Source organism: Chiloscyllium punctatum, chromosome 29 (genome assembly GCF_047496795.1).
Source record: "Chiloscyllium punctatum isolate Juve2018m chromosome 29, sChiPun1.3, whole genome shotgun sequence".
NCBI lineage: Eukaryota > Metazoa > Chordata > Chondrichthyes > Orectolobiformes > Hemiscylliidae > Chiloscyllium > Chiloscyllium punctatum.
Genome location: NC_092767.1, coordinates 3,606,072 through 3,625,796, shown reverse-complemented (window position 1 = coordinate 3,625,796; position 19,725 = coordinate 3,606,072). Strand labels below are relative to the sequence as shown.

The following is a 19,725-nucleotide window of genomic DNA, read 5'->3' as shown; positions in this document are numbered from 1 at the left end:
AACTCAGCACCGCCTTCCTAACCTGCAATCTTCTTCCTGACCTCTCCGCCCCCACCCCCACTCCCACTCCAGCCTATCACCCTCACTTTGACCTCCTTCCACCTGTCGCATTTCCAACACCCCTCCCCCAAGTCCCTCCTCCCTACCTTTTATCTTAGCCTGCTGGACACACTTTCCTCATTCCTGAAGAAGGGCTCATGCCTGATCGTCGATTCTCCTGCTCCTTGGATGCTGCCTGACCTGCTGCGCTTTTCGAGCAACACATTTTCAGCTCTGATCTCCAGCATCTGCAGTCCTCACTTTCTCCTCAATTGAGTCAAGATTAGGTTAGGAGAACTGGTTGGCATGGACGTGTTGGATTGATGGGACTGTTTCTGCATTGTACATCTCTATGACTCTGTCACCCCCTCCACCCAGTACACTCCTCCCTATCTCTGTAACCTCATCCAGCCCTGACACCTTCTCTATCTCCTGAACCTCCTCCGCACCCTACACCCCACCCTATCTCTGAAACCTTCGCCAGTCCCAATAACCCTCTCTTAGCTGTCACATCAATGCTCATTATCACTCCATGATGTCAGCCCTCCTGCGATTCCAGCCTCTTGACCATCCCCTGATTCCATTACTCCACCGGCCTTCAGCTGCTTGGGCCCTCCATGTTATCATCTCATGAGACTTTGAGCAATTTGCCTTTCCCTTCTCTGATGAATCCTGTCCATTTTTCCCAGGAAACAATGTTATACCTGTTGTAGATTTACGAGAGTAATTCAGGAAAGGTCCCTGAACAGCACCTTGTAAACCCAACATCAATATCACCTTGAAGACAAGGCCAGCAATATGACGCAACACTACTCCTTCTGCAGTTACTCTCCACTTCACCCTTAATCCCAACTTTGAAAATAATCATCCTTCCTTCAGTTTTTCTGGGACAGAATCCTGGAACTCTCTCCCATGTGACTTTGCATTTGTAGTCAGGATTCTTAAAACACAAGGACAGTGGAGTTAAAGAGGAGAGTTCCTTATCATTTATGCCGGAGAGATTCGGGGGATGGGTAACAAGGCTGTCCCAGTCAGTGATGCCCACCTCATGTGAATCCACAAACAAGTATGTCATTGTGATGTTGCCATGGGAATGCACATTACATTCCTGTTCTGAGGGATACACAGGAACAGTAGGAAATGAGACTTGGTCGAATCAGTCAAAGAGCCAAGATGTTTCACATCAGTGTCCCAGCGAGATGTGGACAGTTACTAGGTGAGTCAGGGTGAAACAATACCTGCTGGAGTGTGATGACCTTCATTGTTCAGCTCTCTGAATATTGGAGTTGGGATGGTGTGCTGAGGTTGGACAGGAAGTTGGTAAGACCAGTTCTGGAAGACTGTGTCCTGTTCTGCTCACGCTGCTGTAGGAAGGATATTATTAAAATGGAGACGGTTCAGAAAAGATTGACCAGGATGATGCCAGGAGTACAGGGTTTGAGATATAAAAATAGACTGGAGAGGCTGGGGACATTTTACAAAGAACATTACAGCACAGGAACAGGCCCTTCAACCCTCCAAGCCTGCACTGACACATTTTGCTTTCCATATTAAAACTGTCTTCACTTACAGGATCCGTATTCCCCTGTTCCCTTCCTATTCATGCCTGCTGCTGGATGCTTCTTGAAAACTCCAATTGTGTCTGCTTCCATTGTCTGTTCTGGCAGTGTGTTCCATGAACTCACCACCCCTTCCATGATAAACATGCCTCACATATCTCTTTTAAACACCCCCCTGACCCCTCCACCTTGAACCTGTGTCCCTGAGTAACTGACTCTTCCACCCTGAGAAAAGGCCTCATACTTTCCACCCTATCCGTGCCATTCACAATCTTATAAACTTCTATAAGGTCGCCCCTCAACGTCCTGCATTCCAGTGAACACAAACCCAGTCTATCCAATCTTTCTTCACAGGTAAAATCCCCCATTCCAAACAACATCCTGGTAAACATTTTTTGTCCCCTCTCTGAAGGATCCACATCAGAACTGAATGTGTTTTTCACTGCAGCATAGGAAATTGAGGGGTGACCTTGCTGAGGTTTATAAAATCATGACAGTGATTGATAAGGTGAATGACAAGGATCTTTTCCCTAGTGTGGGGGAGTTCAGACTCAGGGCCATGTTTGTAAGGTCAGAGGAAAAAGATTTAAAGATTGAGGAGCAACTCTTTTTTTCCCAGAGTGGTTTGTTATGGAATGAACTTCCAGATGAAGTAATGTATGTGGGCACAGTTACAATGTTTAAAAGATGCCATCTCTTGTTGCTAGTCGTTTTTTTTCTCCATTCTGTGCTACTGAATGCCCAAATTTCTGTGACATGCATTTCCGGAGGACTAACATGGCAAGGGAGTACACGTTAAATAGGAGGACCCTGGCAAGCACAGAAGATTAGACGGATCCTGGTTTGTGTGTTCCAGCCATCCGTGAAGGCAGCAGGATAGGCAGGTAAGGGAATTAAGAAGGATCAAAGCCACTGAATACATGAGCAGGGAGGTGTCATGTTGGAGCTTTACAGGATTTTGGTGAGACCACAGCTGGAATACTGTGTGCAGTTCTGGTCACCGCATTATAGGAAGGATGTGATTGTACTGGAGGGTGTGCAAAGGAGAACCACCAGGATGTTGCATTAGATTGAGCATTGCCTAAACCTGCAGAGTGTGTGTGTGTGTGTGTGTGGCTGTGGTAACCCACCTAGCCTGCACATCCCTGGACATTATGGGCAATTCAGCATGGCCAATCCATCTAACTTGAACATCTTTGAAATTAGAGCACCCGAAGGGTACCCAAGCAGACAACATGCAAAACTCCACAAAGCCACCCAAGGCTGGAATCAAACTCTGGTCCCTGGTACTGTGCTCCAACAATGCTAACCTCTGAGCCACTCTTGGCCAGGGGATTTTTTTTTGGATCCATATCAACTTGCTGTGCTCAGATTCACAGCTTTATTATGAACGGTCAAATCACCATAACTCCAATTTCGCATCAGAGAGAGAGAGAGATGACGGGTGGTGAAGTTTGATTTAATTTGACTTACTATTGTTACCTTTTTACAAATAAATTCATGGGATGGGGGCACCGTTGGCCAGGCCAGTGTTTATTGCCCATCCCTAATAGCCCAGAGGGCAGTTAAGAGTCACAGTACAAACAGGTAACCACCTTCCCGTCTTCTGGTTCTCTCTTCATCCAAGGGTTACCCCTCCCACATTGTTGTGGGCTCGATGGAAGGTTCCTTCCTGAAAGAGCATCTCAGCCCAGGCTGGGGCGTGGGTTATTGGACTTGGCTGGCTCTGTGTTCTCTCTGGTAGTAGGTTCTCCAATCGCGATCCTCTCCTTTACTTCACCCGTGCGACACCGGTCCAGGAACGGCTGGAGAGAAGCAGAGACCGGGAAAGGAAACGCCTGTAGCCAAGCAGGCAGACAGGAGCGAGGGGAGCCCGGACTCCGAGAGAGAAACAACGGAACATTGGCTGGGTTTCATCCAGAGGAGGGCGGGAGGAGTTACTGAGAGAGACAGGGAGAGGGAGAGGAGTTAGTGAGACAGAGAGAGAGAACGAGGAGTTACAGAGGGACAGAAAGAGAGGAGGAACAAGAGAGGAGTTACTGAGGGAGAGGGATGAGTTAGTGGAGGAGAGGGATTACAAAGGGAGAAGGATTATAGAGGGAGAGGGGTTACAAAGGGGTCACAGATAGAGGGAGAGGTGTTAAAGTGGGAGAGGAATTCCAGAGGGAGAGCAGTTCCGGGGGGAGAGGGAGTGAAAGTCGGAGTTTTTCGTTGAATCTTGAGGAAAAGGAAAGACAAGAGACTAACAAGGACAGGGGACTGGCTGGGGCGACCTCTCCAGCAAATTGCAGTCACTCCTTCCGCACGGTCTAGTGAAGGCAGTGCTGCCCAGCACAGAGAGCATCCATTCTGCGTTTGCCTATCGCCTGTAGGCTGGGGACACTGCCCTCTGGAAAGCGCTGTGCCCAAGCTGAGCCAGCGTTGTGCCCACTGGTCGTGCCTCAGATCAGCGCTGTGTGTGCTCAGTGTGGTCTTGTTGTGCCAATGGCTGCTGGTCCAGAGAGGAGGGAGCCGGCTGACCCTCAGGCTGGTGAAACCAGGCGCCAGTCCAATGCAGGAACACTTCCTGCTGGTCGAGGAGAACTCCACCTGCTGGCAGATCATCCAGGGGGACAGGCAGGAGGTGGAAAGGGCCCTCCTCAACTCCATTACTATCCCCCTCAAGCACCAGGCCGTCACTGAGGGAGATTATCTGAACATGACCCGAAATTGCAGATCGTTTGTGAGGGCCCGCAAGTATATCACTGTCCCCCTGAGCCCTGAGGAGGAACACTTCCCCTTGGCTTATTCCATGGCCATCCACCAGAGCATTGAGATGTTCGAGAGGCTTCTACGGAGCATTTACGCCCCACAGAATGTCTACTGTATCCACGTGGACCGCAAATCCCTGAGTCAATTTCATGCGGCCGTTCGGGCCATCGCTTCGTGTTTCCACAATGTCTTTGTCGCAGCCAAGCTGGAGTGGGTCACCTAATCTGGCTGGAGCAGAGTTCAGGCAGATCTCAACTGCATGAAGGAGCTGCTGGAGAGCCCTGTCCCCTGGAGGTACTTCATCAACGTGTGTGTCCAAGACTTCCCCCTGAAGACCAACCGGGAGATAGTCCGCAGCCTCAGAGCTCTGAACGGCTTCAACGTGATTGAGTCGGATCCTGCACCAGGGTTCAAAAATGTAACCGCATTCCTGTCTGCTGGGCCTCTCTCCATCCAAGTGTTTTCCATCCTCCCTCCCTCCATCATCCCTCTCTCTCTCTTCCAGTCCTTCACTCCCGACTGTACAAAGAGAGACAAGGTTGTTAAAATTGTTCAACTGCATGGAGGGAGGTTCAGAACGTACAAAGGAATAGAGAGGAGTTAGAGAGTTCAGCTGCAAACAGAGTAGAAGGGCAATTGATGTTTCAGGTCGGAAACTTTCATTAGAACCCAGGGAGAGGAAGGGGCTGCAGACAAAATGGGGGTGTGGGGCTGGGGAAAGGTGGGTGGGATGGCGATTGGTGGATGCAGGGAGGAGGTGGCTGTGATTGGACAGTGGGTGGGGGGGGAGCAGATGGGTGGAAAGGAAGACGGTCAGGTGAAAGGGATGGCGTAAAAAGAGAGGGCTGGGCCTGGGATAAGGAGGGATATAGACTGATTACGAGAGTATATAGGAATGTAGGTAGGTTAAGAGTGGAGGAGAAAGTGAGGACTACAGATGCTGGAGATCAGAGACAAGAATGTGGCACTGGAAAAGCACAGCAGCTCAGGCAGTATCTGAAGAGCAGAAGAATCAATGTTTCGGATATAAGCCCTTCATCAGGAATGAGGCTTGTGGGCCAGGAGGCTGAGAGATAAGTGGGAAGGGTGTGGGGCTGGGGGTGGAAGGAAGCTGGAAAAGTGATAGACAGATGAAGGTATGTGGCGGGGGGGGGGGGGGGTGGGGGTTGTGGAAGGTGGAGTGGACAGGTGGGAAGGAAGGTGGACCGGTCAGGAGGGTGGTGCTGTGTTGGAGGCTTGGGACTGTGATAAGTTGGGGTGGGGAAATGAGGAAACTAGTGAAATCAACAATGATCTGCCTGGTTGCAGGGTTCCAAGGTGGAATATCCAGGCGTCAGCTAGTAAGGGTTTGGTGATGGAGGAGGCCCAGAACCTGCATGCCCTTGGTGGGAGGGAGAGTTAAAGTGGTAAAAACAATGACTGCAGACGCTGGAAACCAGATTCTGGATTAGTGGACTTTTGCCCGAAACGTCGATTTCGAAGCTCCTTGGATGCTGCCTGAACTGCTGTGCTCTTCCAGCACCATCAATCCAGAAGGGGAAAGTTAAAGTGTTCAGCCAGAGGCGGTGGGGTTGGTTGGTGAGTGTGGGTGTCCCAGAGATGTTCTCTGAAACAATCCACAAGTCAGAGTTCTGTCTCCCCGATGTAGAGGAGACCACATAAGGTGCAATGGATGCAGTAGATAACATTGGTGGAGGTACAAGTACACTTCTGTCAGATGTGGAAGGATCCTTTGGAGCCTTGGACTGAGGTGAGGGGGAAGGTGTGGGTACAGGTTTTGCACTTCTTCCAGAGGACAGGGAAGGTGCCAGGAGGGGAGGGTGGGTTGGTAGGGGGTGTGAATCTGACAAGGTAGTTGCAGAGGGAATGGTCTCTGAAATGCAGATGGAGTGCAGAGGAAAATATGTCCCTAATGGTGCGGTCTGTTTGTAAGTGGCAGAAGTGGTGAAGGATAATGCAATGTATCTGGATGTTGGTGGGGTAGAAGGTGAGGACCAAGGGGTACTGTCTCTGTTGTGTTGGGAGGGGTGTGGTTTAAGGATGAAGGTACAGGAAATGGAGCAGATGCACTGGAGAGCATTGTCAACCATGTGGGAGAGGAAGTTGTAGTTTTTGGAGGTAGGACACCATCTGAGATGTTCTGTGATGGAAGTGGTCCTCCTGGGAACAGATGCAGCAGAGGCAGAGAATAAGGGATAATGTTTTTACAGGGGTAGGGTGGGAGGAGGTGTATTTCAGGTAGCTGTGGGAGTTGGTGGGTTTGTAGTAGATGTCCGCGGTTAGTCGGTTGCCAGAGATGGAGAGGTCCAGGAAGGGGAAAGGTGTCAGAGATTGTCTGGGTGAATTTTGAAGAAGTAACAAAGAGGATTAATGAGGGCAGAGTAGTAGATGTCATCTATATGGACTTCAGTAAGGTATTCAACAAGGTTCCCCATGGGAGACTGATTAGCAAGGTTAGATCTCATGGAATACAGGGAGAACTAGCCATTTGGAGACAGAACTGGCTCAAAAGGTAGAAGACAGACGGTGGTGGTGGAGGGTTGTTTTTCAGACTGGAGGCCTGTGACCAGTGGAGTGCCACAAGGATCGGTGCTGGGCCCTCTATTTTTTTGTCATTTACATAAATGATTTGGATGCGAGCATAAGAGGTACAGTTAGTAAGTTTGCAGATGACACCAAAATTGAAGGTGTAGTGGACAGTGAAGAGGGTTACCTCAGATTACAACAAGATCTGGACCAGATGGGCGAATGGGCTGAGACATGGCAGATGGAGTTTAATTCAGATAAATGTGCGGTGCTGCATTTTGGGAAAGCAAATCTTAGCAGGACTTAAACATTTAATGGTCCTTGGGAGTGTTGCTGAACAAAGAAACCTTGGAGTGCAGGTTCCTAGCTCCTTGAAGCAGAGTTGCAGGTTGATAGGATAGTGAAGGCAGCGTTTGGTATATGCTCCTTTATTGATCAGAGTATGGAGTACAGGAGTTGGGAGGTCATTTGTGGCTGTACAGGACATTGGTTAGGCCCTGTTGTAATATTGCATGCAATTCTGGTCTCCTTCCTATTGGAAAGATGTTGAAAGGATTCCAAAATGATTTACAAGGATGTTGCCAGGGTTGGAGATTGGAGCTAAAGGGAGACGCTGAACAGGCTGAGGCTGTTTTCCCTGGAGCATCAGAGGCTGAGGAGTGACCTTATAGGAGGTTAACAAAATTATGAGGGGCATGGATAGGATAAATAGACAAAGTCTTTTCCCTGGGGTCGGGGAGTCCAGAACTAGAGGGCATAGGTTTCGGTTGAGAGGGAAAAGATATAAAAGAGACCTGAGGGGCAACATTTTCATGGAGAATGTGGTACGTGTATGGAATGAGCTGCCAGAGGATGTGGTGGAGACTGGTACAATTGCAACATTTAAGAGGCATTTGGATGGGTATATGAATAGGAAGGGTTTGGAGGGATATAGGCCGGGTGCTGGCAGGTGGAACTAGATTGGGTCGGGATATCTGGTCAGCCTGGACAATTTGGAGCGGTGATCTGTTTCCATGCTGTACATCTCTGTGACTGTAAGTGGGTACTGCAGATGCTGGAGATTACAGTCAAGATTAGAGCAGTGTTGAAAAAGCACAGCAGGTCAGGCAGCATCAGAGGAGCAGGAAACCCCTACATCAGGAATAACTTCACAGAGGCCATTATCCAGTCACCAACTCACCATTTTGTTTACACATGGAGTCCTTGACACGGATCCAGCTTCCTCAGAGCCAGCTCAGAGTGAACAGAAAATCTGATCATCCTGTTTATTTTTTTTCGGAAGCAGCCTCAGGAGTAGCAGTCAAAGTCATCCCCAGGTGTAGGTAGGCCCAGGCAGCAGCAGCAGGGGTGCAGGCGAGGTCCAGGCTTCAGTCGGAGGAGCAGGCCCAGACTGTAGCAGCAGTGGTGGTAGTAGCTGCCTGGGCAGCTGAGCACAGCTTCAAATGAACAGAAATAAGCAGAAAGAAACCCCAGAAAACAATCACAACAAACCATGAAAAAACATTTGAAACTCCTTTTCAGTAGGAGGACACCAACAGCAGCACATAAGACACACTGAAGCTGTTTCGAAGTCAGTCTCCTCTCCTCGAGAGGATTGAAGAGTCCTTCATATGCTGATCCAGCTCCCCTAGAGCCAGCTCTCAGTGAGCAGATCCCTTGACATGCCTGTTTATTTTTCTTCCACTACCACCCGACAGCAGTCATGCTTATTTTTCCCTTGTACCCATGTCATGTGTGTAGGTGTCAGATGCAGTGAAAAACAACAAGTGTGTAAATCTTAATTTATATGGGAAATAGAACTCACTCACTTCAATAATTTCAGTCCAAGACAAGATCTGCAGCAGCAGTATCATCTGATATACTCTTGCAAGAGTGGTATCTACAAGGTAGGCACACAGTACAAAACCTTAATACAATTCATTTCTCTTTCCCTCCTCCCACTACTCTAAACCCAGCGCCCATTCCTCTTGTTTATCTCTTGCCTTATCTGGCCTTGTGCGTAACAGTACAGGTTTTGCTTGGCCATTTCACCACATCCCTCTGTGGTCTATTGTTAGCGTATATCTACCTTCACTGCCATCTGCTTCCTTGCTTGCGAAAGCAACATTTCCTCTCATTCTTCGTCCACACTGAGCCTTATGACCTCTTGATTGTGGTTTTTGTTTTTGCAGAAGTGGGAAACAGATGCTTATAACTGTTTGTACAAGTATATCCAGCTTAACCTACACTCCCCTTCCTCTTTCATGATTCAGCTTTGTGATTTTCGCAGACAACATTTATAATTGCTCCTCACAATTTATATTCCATCACCAGGAAGAAAGGAAACAGACAGTCCTGTTTATTTATATTTTATTAAACAATTCACAGTTTATACAAACAATTACATTTACAGCTGTATACAGAGAAACAGCAATTTTACAAGGGAGGGGAATGACAAAGCCAAGCCCCAAACCCTGACATTCAACCGGTTTTCAGGGAAAGGAGGACAAACCTCAAATCCCAGTTTCAATCATTACGAACAGTAACAATGACATTCATACATATCAGACAGTCCAACTGTGTAAGAAACAGAGCATACAATACAGACCCCCAAAAAACCAGCAAGCCTCCACCCCCCACCCCCCAGCTAAATCCCTCCCACCTTCTGGCCGATTTAAGGCAGCCCGCCCCTACGCGCCTTCCGACTCTCAGTCCGGCCTGACACACCTTTCGACCACCTGTAGGACAGCCCATCCAGATTACCCCTTCTAAGGACGACTGCGCTCAGAATGGCCTACCCACCTACTGGCTCTAGGGGCAACTGGCATCAGGGTGGCCTACCCACCCTCTGGTTCTCCAGGTGACAGCTTTCAGGACGACCCATGAATGTCCCAGCTCACAGTAAGCCCTGCCAGACCCAGGGACAGACAAGACAGTGCAGGTGATAAGCCCAACAAGAAACACAATAGTTAATTGTGAAAAAATTGAGTCCTTTCTGGTACACAGAGTCCAAATAGTGAGTCTTCAAAAAAAAATAGAGTTCTCAGGAACAGAGTCCACTCCAGTTTACATGTGTTGTCAGAAATAGAGTCCACTGCTAAAAACAAGGTCTACAACCAAGGTAAGAGTCCACTCCCAAAGGCAGCAAATGCACACCCCACAGCACACAGGTGTTCAGTCTCCATGGAGTCCTGGCACATCCTTGGAGAGCCAGGCCCACTCACAGGAACACAGTACATTGTAAAGGTGGTTAACTCACAGGGGTTTTGGTCCACTCCTGAAAGGAAGGTCTTCTCCCAAACTCCAGGATACAGCAAATGCTCACCTCCCAGCACACACACAGGTGTTCAATCTTCAGAGGCCCAGTGTCAGAGCTAGACCTCCCCACAGGAACAGCTCCTCTGGTAAAATGTATGTCTTCTACAAGGGCTCAGTCCAAACAGTGAGGACACATATAAAAAACAAAACTAGAGTCCAAGGGCTAAGCCCTACCACAAAATTAACATTGTCCTTTTCTCAAAAGTGATGAAGAGTAACACACAGACTATAACCAGTCAGTGAAACAACAGTCCCCTAATGAGAACTGAGTTACACCTGAAACACAGTATGTGCATCAGGAGTTTAACAGTCAGTCCTCAGTAAAGGAATGCCAGTTAACAAACTGGCTAAATAATTCAGCCAGTTCAGGAATCAGGTTTCCCCCACACAAAAAAACAAGCAGAAACCAACAGTAACACACTGACTGTGACCCAGCCAGCAAAGAGTCAGTCCCCTAAATCAAGAAGACCTCTGAATCTCCTGTTTATAAATTTTATGAAACAGTTTACAAAAACAGTTAACATTTACAACTGTATACAAGAGACAGCAATTTTACAAGGGAGAGGAGCATTCCCCTGTTTTTTTTATTTTATTAAACAAGTACCAAAAAAGAGGTTACAGCACAAGAGTTAACATTTACAGCTGTATACAATAGCAATTTTACAAGGGAGAGGAGCAGCAAAGCTCGGCCCCAAACCCTACCGTTCAACCAGTTTACAGGGAATTGAGGACAAACCACAAATCCCAGTTTCAAATATGAAAAGACAGCAACAATGACATTTATGCATAAGACAATCCTGTTACGTTAAAAAGTGCAGATAATGCAGACCAAGCAAGCCCCCGTCCCTCCCAAATTCCGACCACTCTATAGCAGCCCCCACCACGCGCCTTCCGGCTCTCGGTCTGCCCTGACACACCTTTCGACCACCTCTAAGACTGCCCGCCCCACTACCCACCTGGGGTGACAGCGCTGAGGACGGCTACCCACCTTCTCGCTCTCGGTCTGCCCCTACGTACCATTGGGCTCTCACCCACCCCGATGCGCCATCTGGCCAATGGCTATCCTGGCACACCTTTCGGCCACCTCTAGGACAGCCTGTCCCCTTCCCTGGGACGACAGCGTGCAGGGCAGCCCACAAGCCTTCTGGATCTCAGCCCGCCCCGACACGCTTTCTGGCTCTTGGCTGCTCTGATACAGCTTTCGACCACCTCTAGGACAGCCCATCCCGATTACCCCTTTTCAGGATGACGGTGCTCAGAATGGTCTACCCACCATCTAGCTCTCAGGAAGACTGTCATCAGGGTGGCCTACCCACCCTCCGGCTTTCGGGACAGCCTACCAACCTTCAGGTTCACAGGATGGCCTACCCACCCTCCGGCTCTCAGGGTGACAGCTTTCAGGACGACCCACCAGCCTCCCAGCTCACAGTAAGACCTGCCAGACCCAGGGACATGCAAGACAGTGCAGGTGATAAGCCCAACAAACCATATGACAGTTAATTACCATCAAACAGAGTCCTTTCTAGTCCAGAGTCTATTAACACAGACATTTTTCTTCAAAATGTAGAGTCCACTTCCAGACCTGAGGGGTGGAGAGAATGCCACACAAGGCATTGATGAGACCACATCAGAATCAGTCTGTACATTTTTCTCTCATTTAAAACATAAAATAATTACATTGACAGCAAGTTTCACCGGCCTTTTTCCCAGGGATGAAGGTTGAACAAATTGGCTTTTACACATTTAAGTTTGGAAATCTGAGAGATCATTTTGAAATGTATAAATTTCTCTGAGGGGACATGATAAGGTAGTTGATGGGACATTGCTTTCTCTTGTAGGTTTGACAAGATGTTCTGTAGAATAAGATATCGTCAGAGTCCTACAGCACCGAAACATACCCTTTCGTCCAACTCACCCATGCCAACCAGGTATCCTAATTGGAACTAGTCCCCTTATCCTGTCTTTGGTCCATATCCCTCTAAACTTGTCCTATTTATGTCGTCTGTTAAATCTTGTAATTGTACCCACTACAACAATTCTTTTTGGCAACTTGCTCCGTATTTGCACCACCCTCAGGTCTCACCTTAAACCTATGCCCTCTGGGTTTGGACTCCCCCATCCTGGGGCTATTCACTTTTATTGATTTCCCCCACAATTTTATAAACTTCTATATGGTCACCCTTCACCCTCCAATACTCCAGTGAGAAAAGTCCTAGCCTATCTAGCCTCTCCTTATAACTGCAGTCCTGGCAACATCTTTGTAAATCTATTCTGCATCCTTTGCAGTTTAACAACACCCTTCTAACAGCAGGGCGATCACAAATTTATCCAATACTCCAAAAGTGGCCTCACCAATGCCTTGCAGAATTATTTTCCCCTGTGAGGGCTGTTGCACTGTGTAAATCTCTTCTGTACGAAGTTGTGAAGGCTGAGTTGATGAAGTTATAAAAGGGTGAGCAAGGTGACCTTGTTTTAAAAAAAAGATAAGGACCCCGGGACAAACGATAGAAATGTGGAATTGAAATTGCAACCAGAAGAGCAGTGATCTTCTTGAATAGTGGAGCAGAATTGAAGGGACGAATGGCTGACTTATGCTATGATAGTGGTGGAGACAGGTTATGCCTTAGTTCAAATAAAGAGTAGGGAGTTTTCTGACCACTCAGCTAAGGGCTTTGGTGTCCCTCCTGATAACATGAACCTTGAAGTTAATCTCCCTCTGCACCAGTCACAGAATTAAAGAATTCTTGTGGAAGGATGCCATTCAGCCCATTGTGTCTGCAATTATTCCACATCTAGTACCAATCTCCTGCATTTCCACATTCAGCTCTGGCAACATCTTGTAAATCTTTTCTGAACCTTTTCAAGTTTCACAACATCCTTCCTATAGCAGGGAGACCAGAATTGCATGCTGTATTCCAGAAATTGCCAAACCAATGTCCTGTTCAGCCACAGCATGACCTCCCAACTCCTACACACAACGCACTGACCAATAATGACAAGTGTAGCAAACGACTTCTTCACTACCCTGTCTATCAGCGACTCCTTTTTCAAGAAACTATGAATCTGCATTCCACGATCCCTTGTTTCATCATCACTCCCCAGACTTTTCCATGAAGTGTATTATTCCTGCCCTGATTTGCCTTTCCAAAATGGAGCACCTCACATTTATCGACATTAAACTCCATCTGGCACTCCTCGGCGTATTATCCCATCTGATCAAGATCCCGTTGTACTCTGAGGTTGACTTGAATTATTACTCTGGATGTAGGTTTGCTCGTTGAGCTGGAAGGTTCATTTTCAGATGTTTTGTCACCATACTAGGCAACATCTTCAGCGAACCTTCCAACTCAGTGAGCAAAACCTACATCTAGAACCTCAACCTGAACTACAAACCTTCTCAAACCTTGCTGATATATTACTGTCATGTATAATGGAGTTACAGTAAAAAATGTTGTCTTATATGCTTTACAGTCAGATATCGATAGGTTAAGGTGGCAAAAATGTTGGCAAATGGAGTGCAATGTGGGAAAATGTGAAATTGTTCATTTGGAAGGGAAATCAAAAGAATAGAATATTATTTAAATGGAGAAAGCGTCAGAAAGCTGCAACACAAAGGGACTTGGGGGAAGTAGTGAATGAAACATGGAAAGCTTGCACACGAGGGCAGCAGGTAATTGGGAAGACTAATGGAATGTTGGACGAAAACAGAAATTTCTGGATAGACTCAGCAGGTCGGGTAGCATTTATAGAGAGAAAACAGAGTCAATGTTTCGAGTCTGGTGACCTTTCTTTAGAACTGAAGTGGAATGTTTGCCCTTATTTGAAGGGGGGTTGGAGTATAAAAGTCAGGAAGTCTTACTGCAAATGTGCAACGTGCTTGTGAGAGCACATCTGGAATACTGTGAGCACTTCTGGTCACCTTATTTCAGAAAACATGTTGTTTCATTGGAGGAAGTTAAGAGAATGTTCAGTGGGATGGCTCCATTATGGAGGGATTATCTTAAAAAACAAAAGGTTAAACGGGATTCTACTCACTGGAGTTTTGAAGAATGAGAGGTGACCCCATTGAAATGGACAGGATTAAGGGGCTTGACTGGGTAAATGCTGAAAGGATGTTTCTCCTCATGGGAGAGTCCAGGTCCGGGGGGGGAGGGTATTGTCTCAGAATAAAGGGGCACCAGTTTGAGACTGAGATGAGGTGGAATTTCCTCTCTCAGAAGGTTGTGATTCTTTGGAATTCCTTGCCACAGAGAGCTGTCCTTGTATATATTTAAGGCTCAGATGGATAGATTCTTGCTCAGTTGGGGAATTAAACGTTACGGGGATAGGGCAAGAACATGGACTTGAGGAATGTTGAATCAGCCATGATCCTAGTGAAGCTGGCTTGAGGGACCAAATGGCCGACTCCTGTCCCGACTTGTTAATGGTCTTACATTTACTGATGAACCTGTTCAAAGATGTTATCGCACAACTCTGGAACAGAAGTGACTTGAACCTGGGTCTCCGAGGCTCACACCACATGGATCCTAGTTTACTTTATATCATGCACTTGACATTCATGCTGGTAGTTACGGCTGCAACTCGCACCAACCTGCTTTAGATCAAATTAATGAAGCAAAGCCAGTGCAGGTTTTCAAAAGGTAAGTCTCCAACCTCGCATCATGCATTGATGAAGTAGCTGAGAATTTGAATGCAGAGAATGTTGTCTGAACTGGATTCAATGAAGTGTTTCTCTAGGCACTAGATAAAAACAGCTGAACAACAAAATTGACAACACAAGCCCTGATTCATGGATTTTGTTTTGGACTTGAGGTTGGTAGGTTGGTAGGTGGGAATGATCCACACAGCTGGGACATATAAACATCAAGACCCGGAGCAGGAGAAGATGATTTGGCCCTCCATGAGGCCCACCATACTATATGATCGTGGCTAATCCTCTATCTCAATGCCATACTACCGCTTTCTCCCCATGCCTTTGATGCTTTTGAAACCTAAATATTTGTGAATCGCATTCTTGGAAATATTCAATGACTCAAACTCTACAGCTTTCTGTGGTACAGAATTCCATAACTTCACTATCCTGTAAGTTAAATGTTTCCGTTTCTCAGCCCTAAATGGACGACTGCTTTTATTCAATATGTCAGTGATATCAATCTTGGAGTATGTGGCAAAATACCCATATTCGGGGCAATGATAAACCTGGAGGATTGGCAAATGGTGAGGATGATGTGAATTGTCCAGAGTCACCACAGTGAACAGACAGCATCCAGTCAGAGGTGAATACAGAAGAGAAGGATGTGTTTTGGGAGAAGGATGTGGAGAGGTAATAGAAATGTAATGGCACAATCGTAAAGAGTGCGCAGGATTAGAGGGATCTGACAATAAACATTCATCGACATTAGAAGATGGGGGAGGCCATAAGAGCGTAGAAAAGCAGAAGGCTTCATAAATAGAGGCATTGATGCCAATAAATGGTTGAGTTATGCTGCATGTCGAATTGGTTTAGCCCCAGTTGGATTGTTGTGGTCATTTCCGGTGACTATAAAACGATGTGAGGGCCCTCAGGACAGGGAGGAGATTTCGCAGAATGGTGCCAGGATTTAAGTTGGATGGCACAGTTGGAAAGGTCAACGATGCTCCCATTGGAACAAAGGAGATTGGGGTGAGGTTTATTCAATAGGTACATGGTGAGCACTCGGTAATGAAGACAAGGAAATATACTTCACTGTTCACCGATTGTACAAGTGCAATGGAATGCAAATGTAAGATTTTGGGTTAGAGGCATGGTGGGGAGATCTGAGGAATTGAAATGCAAATGAAGCCTAAACTACATTTGTATGAGATGATGGCAAGTTCCGATGTAAGTTGGAAAAAGAAAATCTGCTCCCATATATACAAGGAACAAGAGTAGGCCATTGGCCCTTTTGATCCTGTTCCACCATCCACATTCCTGCATACCATCTATCATCCCCTTGGTAACCAAGGATCCATATCTACCATGCATGATGCCACAAGGACCGAGGATAAAAGATATCTTTTGACACAATGTAAATAAAGTGCCTTGTGTCTTGCGGAAGGGGTGGCACGGTGGCTCAGTGGTTAGCACTGTTGCCTCACAGCACCAAAGACCTGGGTTCGATTCCAGCCTTGGGCGACTGTCTGTGTGGAGTTTGCACATTCTCCCCATGTCTGCGTGGGTTTCCTCCGGGTGCTCTGGTTTCCTGCCACAATCCACAAAGATGTGCAGGCCAGGTAGATTTGTTGTGCTAAATTGCCCATAGTGTTCGGGTACATTAGTCAAGGGTAAATATTGGGTAGGATAATGGGTGTGGATGGGTTGCTCTTCAGAGGATTGGTATGGACTTGTTGGGCCAAATGGCCTGTTTCCATACTGTAGAGAATCTAATGTGTGGTGTCCTTCACTATGAGAGAGGAGCTTTGGATTCAAATCCTACTCCAGGAGCTGATGGCCATAGGAAGGTGTCTTCATTGCTTTTGTGAGACACTCAAGGGTATGGGCCAAGTGCTACAAAATGGGATGAGAATAATTCGAAGCTGGTCTTTTTGACCAGTGCAGACACGATGGGCTGAAGGGCAACTTATTATTTTGGTGCTCTAAACCTCAATAACCAGAGAGCATGGAGTCACAGCATCATACAGTATGGAACAGACCCTTCAGTTCAACCTGTCTGCGCTGACCAGTCATCCTAATCTGACCTAGTCCCATTTGCCAGCCTTTAGCACATATCTCTCTCACCTATTCCTATTGATGTCCACATCTAGATGCCTTTTAAATATAGTCATTGTACCAGCCACCTCCACCACCTCTTGGTAGCTCATTCCAGGCACACATCACCCACTGCGTGAAAAAGTAATCCCTCAGGTCTTTCCCCTCTCAACTTAAACCTATGCTTCTAGTTTTGGACTCCCCCACCGTTGGGAAAAGACCTTTGGCTATAAAGCCGACCTGGAAGGAATCAAAATGGGGCAAGAACAGAAAAGGAGGTCAGCTAAACAATTCTGAGCAGCAACAGAAAAGTGCAGCCAGCACGTAAGCAAGCTAGCTAGCTTACTGAAACTGGCTCCCATTAAGTGAGAAGGCAGGAAGACTGAAACAACACTCAACAGGTGTTGTAGAAGTTTAAGGTCAATGATCTAATGCTAAACGTCACGTACCTAGATCAGGATCTGATTGATCAGTTGTGTTGCTAAGGCTTGAAATCAAAATGTAATTCGTGAAAGGGGAACGCTGATTTGTGTGTAAAAGTGTGATTGCAACTGCCTGTTTCAGACTCTCCAGGCAAGGGTGGGCTTTGACCCGGCTGGTTGAGTCTTCTTGCATGTATGTGATAAAGGAAGCTGTGTGAAGTGTACTATCATCTGGCTGATTATTTCAACATCTATCCATGCTTCTCCTGATTTTATGAACTTCTGTAAGGATACCCCTCAGCGTCTGACCCTCCAGGGAAAATAGCCCTCGCCTATTCAACCTCTTACTGTAGCTCAAGCCCTCCAATCTCGGCAACATCCTGGTAAATCTTTTCAGCACCCTCTCATGTTTAACAACATCCTTTCTTTCGAAGGGCGACCAGAATTGTATGCAGTATTTTAAAAGTGGCCTCACCAATGTCCTCTACAGACAATAGATCACACTTGGTAATGGCAAAGGCATATCAGAGATAATCAAAGATACTCCTACTTATAGACAATAGGTGCAGGAGTAGGCCATTCAGCCCTTCGAGCCAGTATCACCATTCATTATGATCATGGCTAATCATCCACAATCAGTATCCTGTTCCTGCCTTATCCCAATAACCCTTGATTCCACTATCTTTCAGAGCTCTATCCATCTCTGTTACAGCTGCAACATTACATCCCAACTCCTATACTCAATGCCCTGACCAATGAAGGTAAAGGTATCAAACACCTACTTCACCACCCTGTCTATCTGCAATGCAACTTTCAAAGAACTATATCCCTGCACACCATGTCCTTCTCTCTAAGGCAAAAGCTCTGTGTTCAAGTCCCACTCCAGGAGTTGATGACCACAGGAAAGTGTCTCCATTGCACTGGTGAGGCATGAAAGGCAATGTTCCCAGTGCTGGAAAATGAGACTGGAGTAGCAAGGAGCCTGTTTTGCCAGCGCAGACATGGTGGGCTGAAGGATCTATTTTTCTGGTGCTCTCAACCTTTATAACCAGAGGGCACAGCTTGAAGCCAGATCCAGTGGGAGAGCTTGAGGATGGGTTTTATGTTTGCTCAGCGAATGAGCATTGGGAGATGGTTTGGGAGGCAGGGATATGGGGAAATTGGCAGGTGACTGGCACTAGGCAATAGGAGTGAGAAAGGCCTGAGGGGCTGAATGGCCTTGTTCTCCACTGTAAGGTGAGTAACTGAGCGAAGGAGTGTGCATGGATATTGCTGGAGCTGGGGCGAGGAGAGTGCAGAGGAGTTGGGGAGGGAAAAAGCCACAGGTGAAGTTGAAAAGCTATCATTTCTGCTTTCTCATCTCTCTCACTCTCTCTTGCACTTGTCTTTTAGAAATGTTGGCAATACCACCACGATACCCTCGACCAAGTCATCTTGACGGCGCAACTGAAAGACCAGCCGAACATCAGCCCCTCCATCTTCATGGGCAGTGCCTACTTCATGGCCTCCAGAGAGTTTGTTGGCCATGTGTTTGACAGTGCCGAGATCCAGGCCTTCCTCAAGTGGTCGGAGGATACCTACAGCCCGGACGAGCATGTGTGGGCTACCCTGCACAGAATGCCCAATGTACCAGGCTCCATCCCATACACCCAAGCAGCCACCAGGACACTTGGCCGGGCAGTAAAGTGGTCCTTTGAGGCTGGTGACGTTGCGAGGGGTGCCCTATACCCTCCCTGCACGGGAAGGTATCGCCACTTGGTCTGTGTGTATGGGGCAGGAGATCTACATTGGGTGGTCCGTCAGAGATGTTTCTTTGCAAATAAGTTTGACCCCAACATGGACAACACGGCAGTACAGTGCATGGAGGAATATCTCCGAAACAGGACACTTGGTAAAACTGGGGCTGGGTTAGAGGTTGGGACAGAGTAAACCTCGGTGATGGTGGTAGGGGTGGTGGGTGAGACATTGGAAACACTGAGAGACTGGGCACTGTGAAACTGGGCACTCTGAGACTGTATAGTATAACACTGGCTGCTGTGGAGGCCAGGCACAGTGAGACTGCATGCTATAACATGGCCACTGGAACACAAGACAGTGTGAGGCTGGGCACGATAGTGTTGGGCACTGTGGACATTGGATACCTTAATACTATCCACTGTAACACTGGGTGCTGTGAGACTTAGCACTGTAACATTAGTCACTGTAAGAGTCAAAATGTGTGGTGCTGGAAAAGCACGGCAGGTTAGGCAGCATCCGAGGAGCAGGAGAACCGATATTTCAGGTATAAGCCCTTCATCAGGAATGTGGGGGAGTAAGGGGGTTGAGAGATAAATAGAGTGAGGGTGTGGCTTTTGGGGAAGGTAGCTGGGAAGGTGCTCAGTAAATCCAGCTGGGGGGGGGGGGT

The 19,725-nt window shown here is 47.2% G+C and overlaps 1 pseudogene; it reads left to right on the top strand.

Moving 5' to 3' along the window:
- Positions 1 to 1,179: 1,179 nt before the first annotated feature.
- On the top strand, positions 1,180 to 19,256 carry LOC140454380 (beta-1,3-galactosyl-O-glycosyl-glycoprotein beta-1,6-N-acetylglucosaminyltransferase 3-like; annotated as a pseudogene).
- The last annotated feature ends 469 nt before the right edge of the window (positions 19,257 to 19,725 follow it).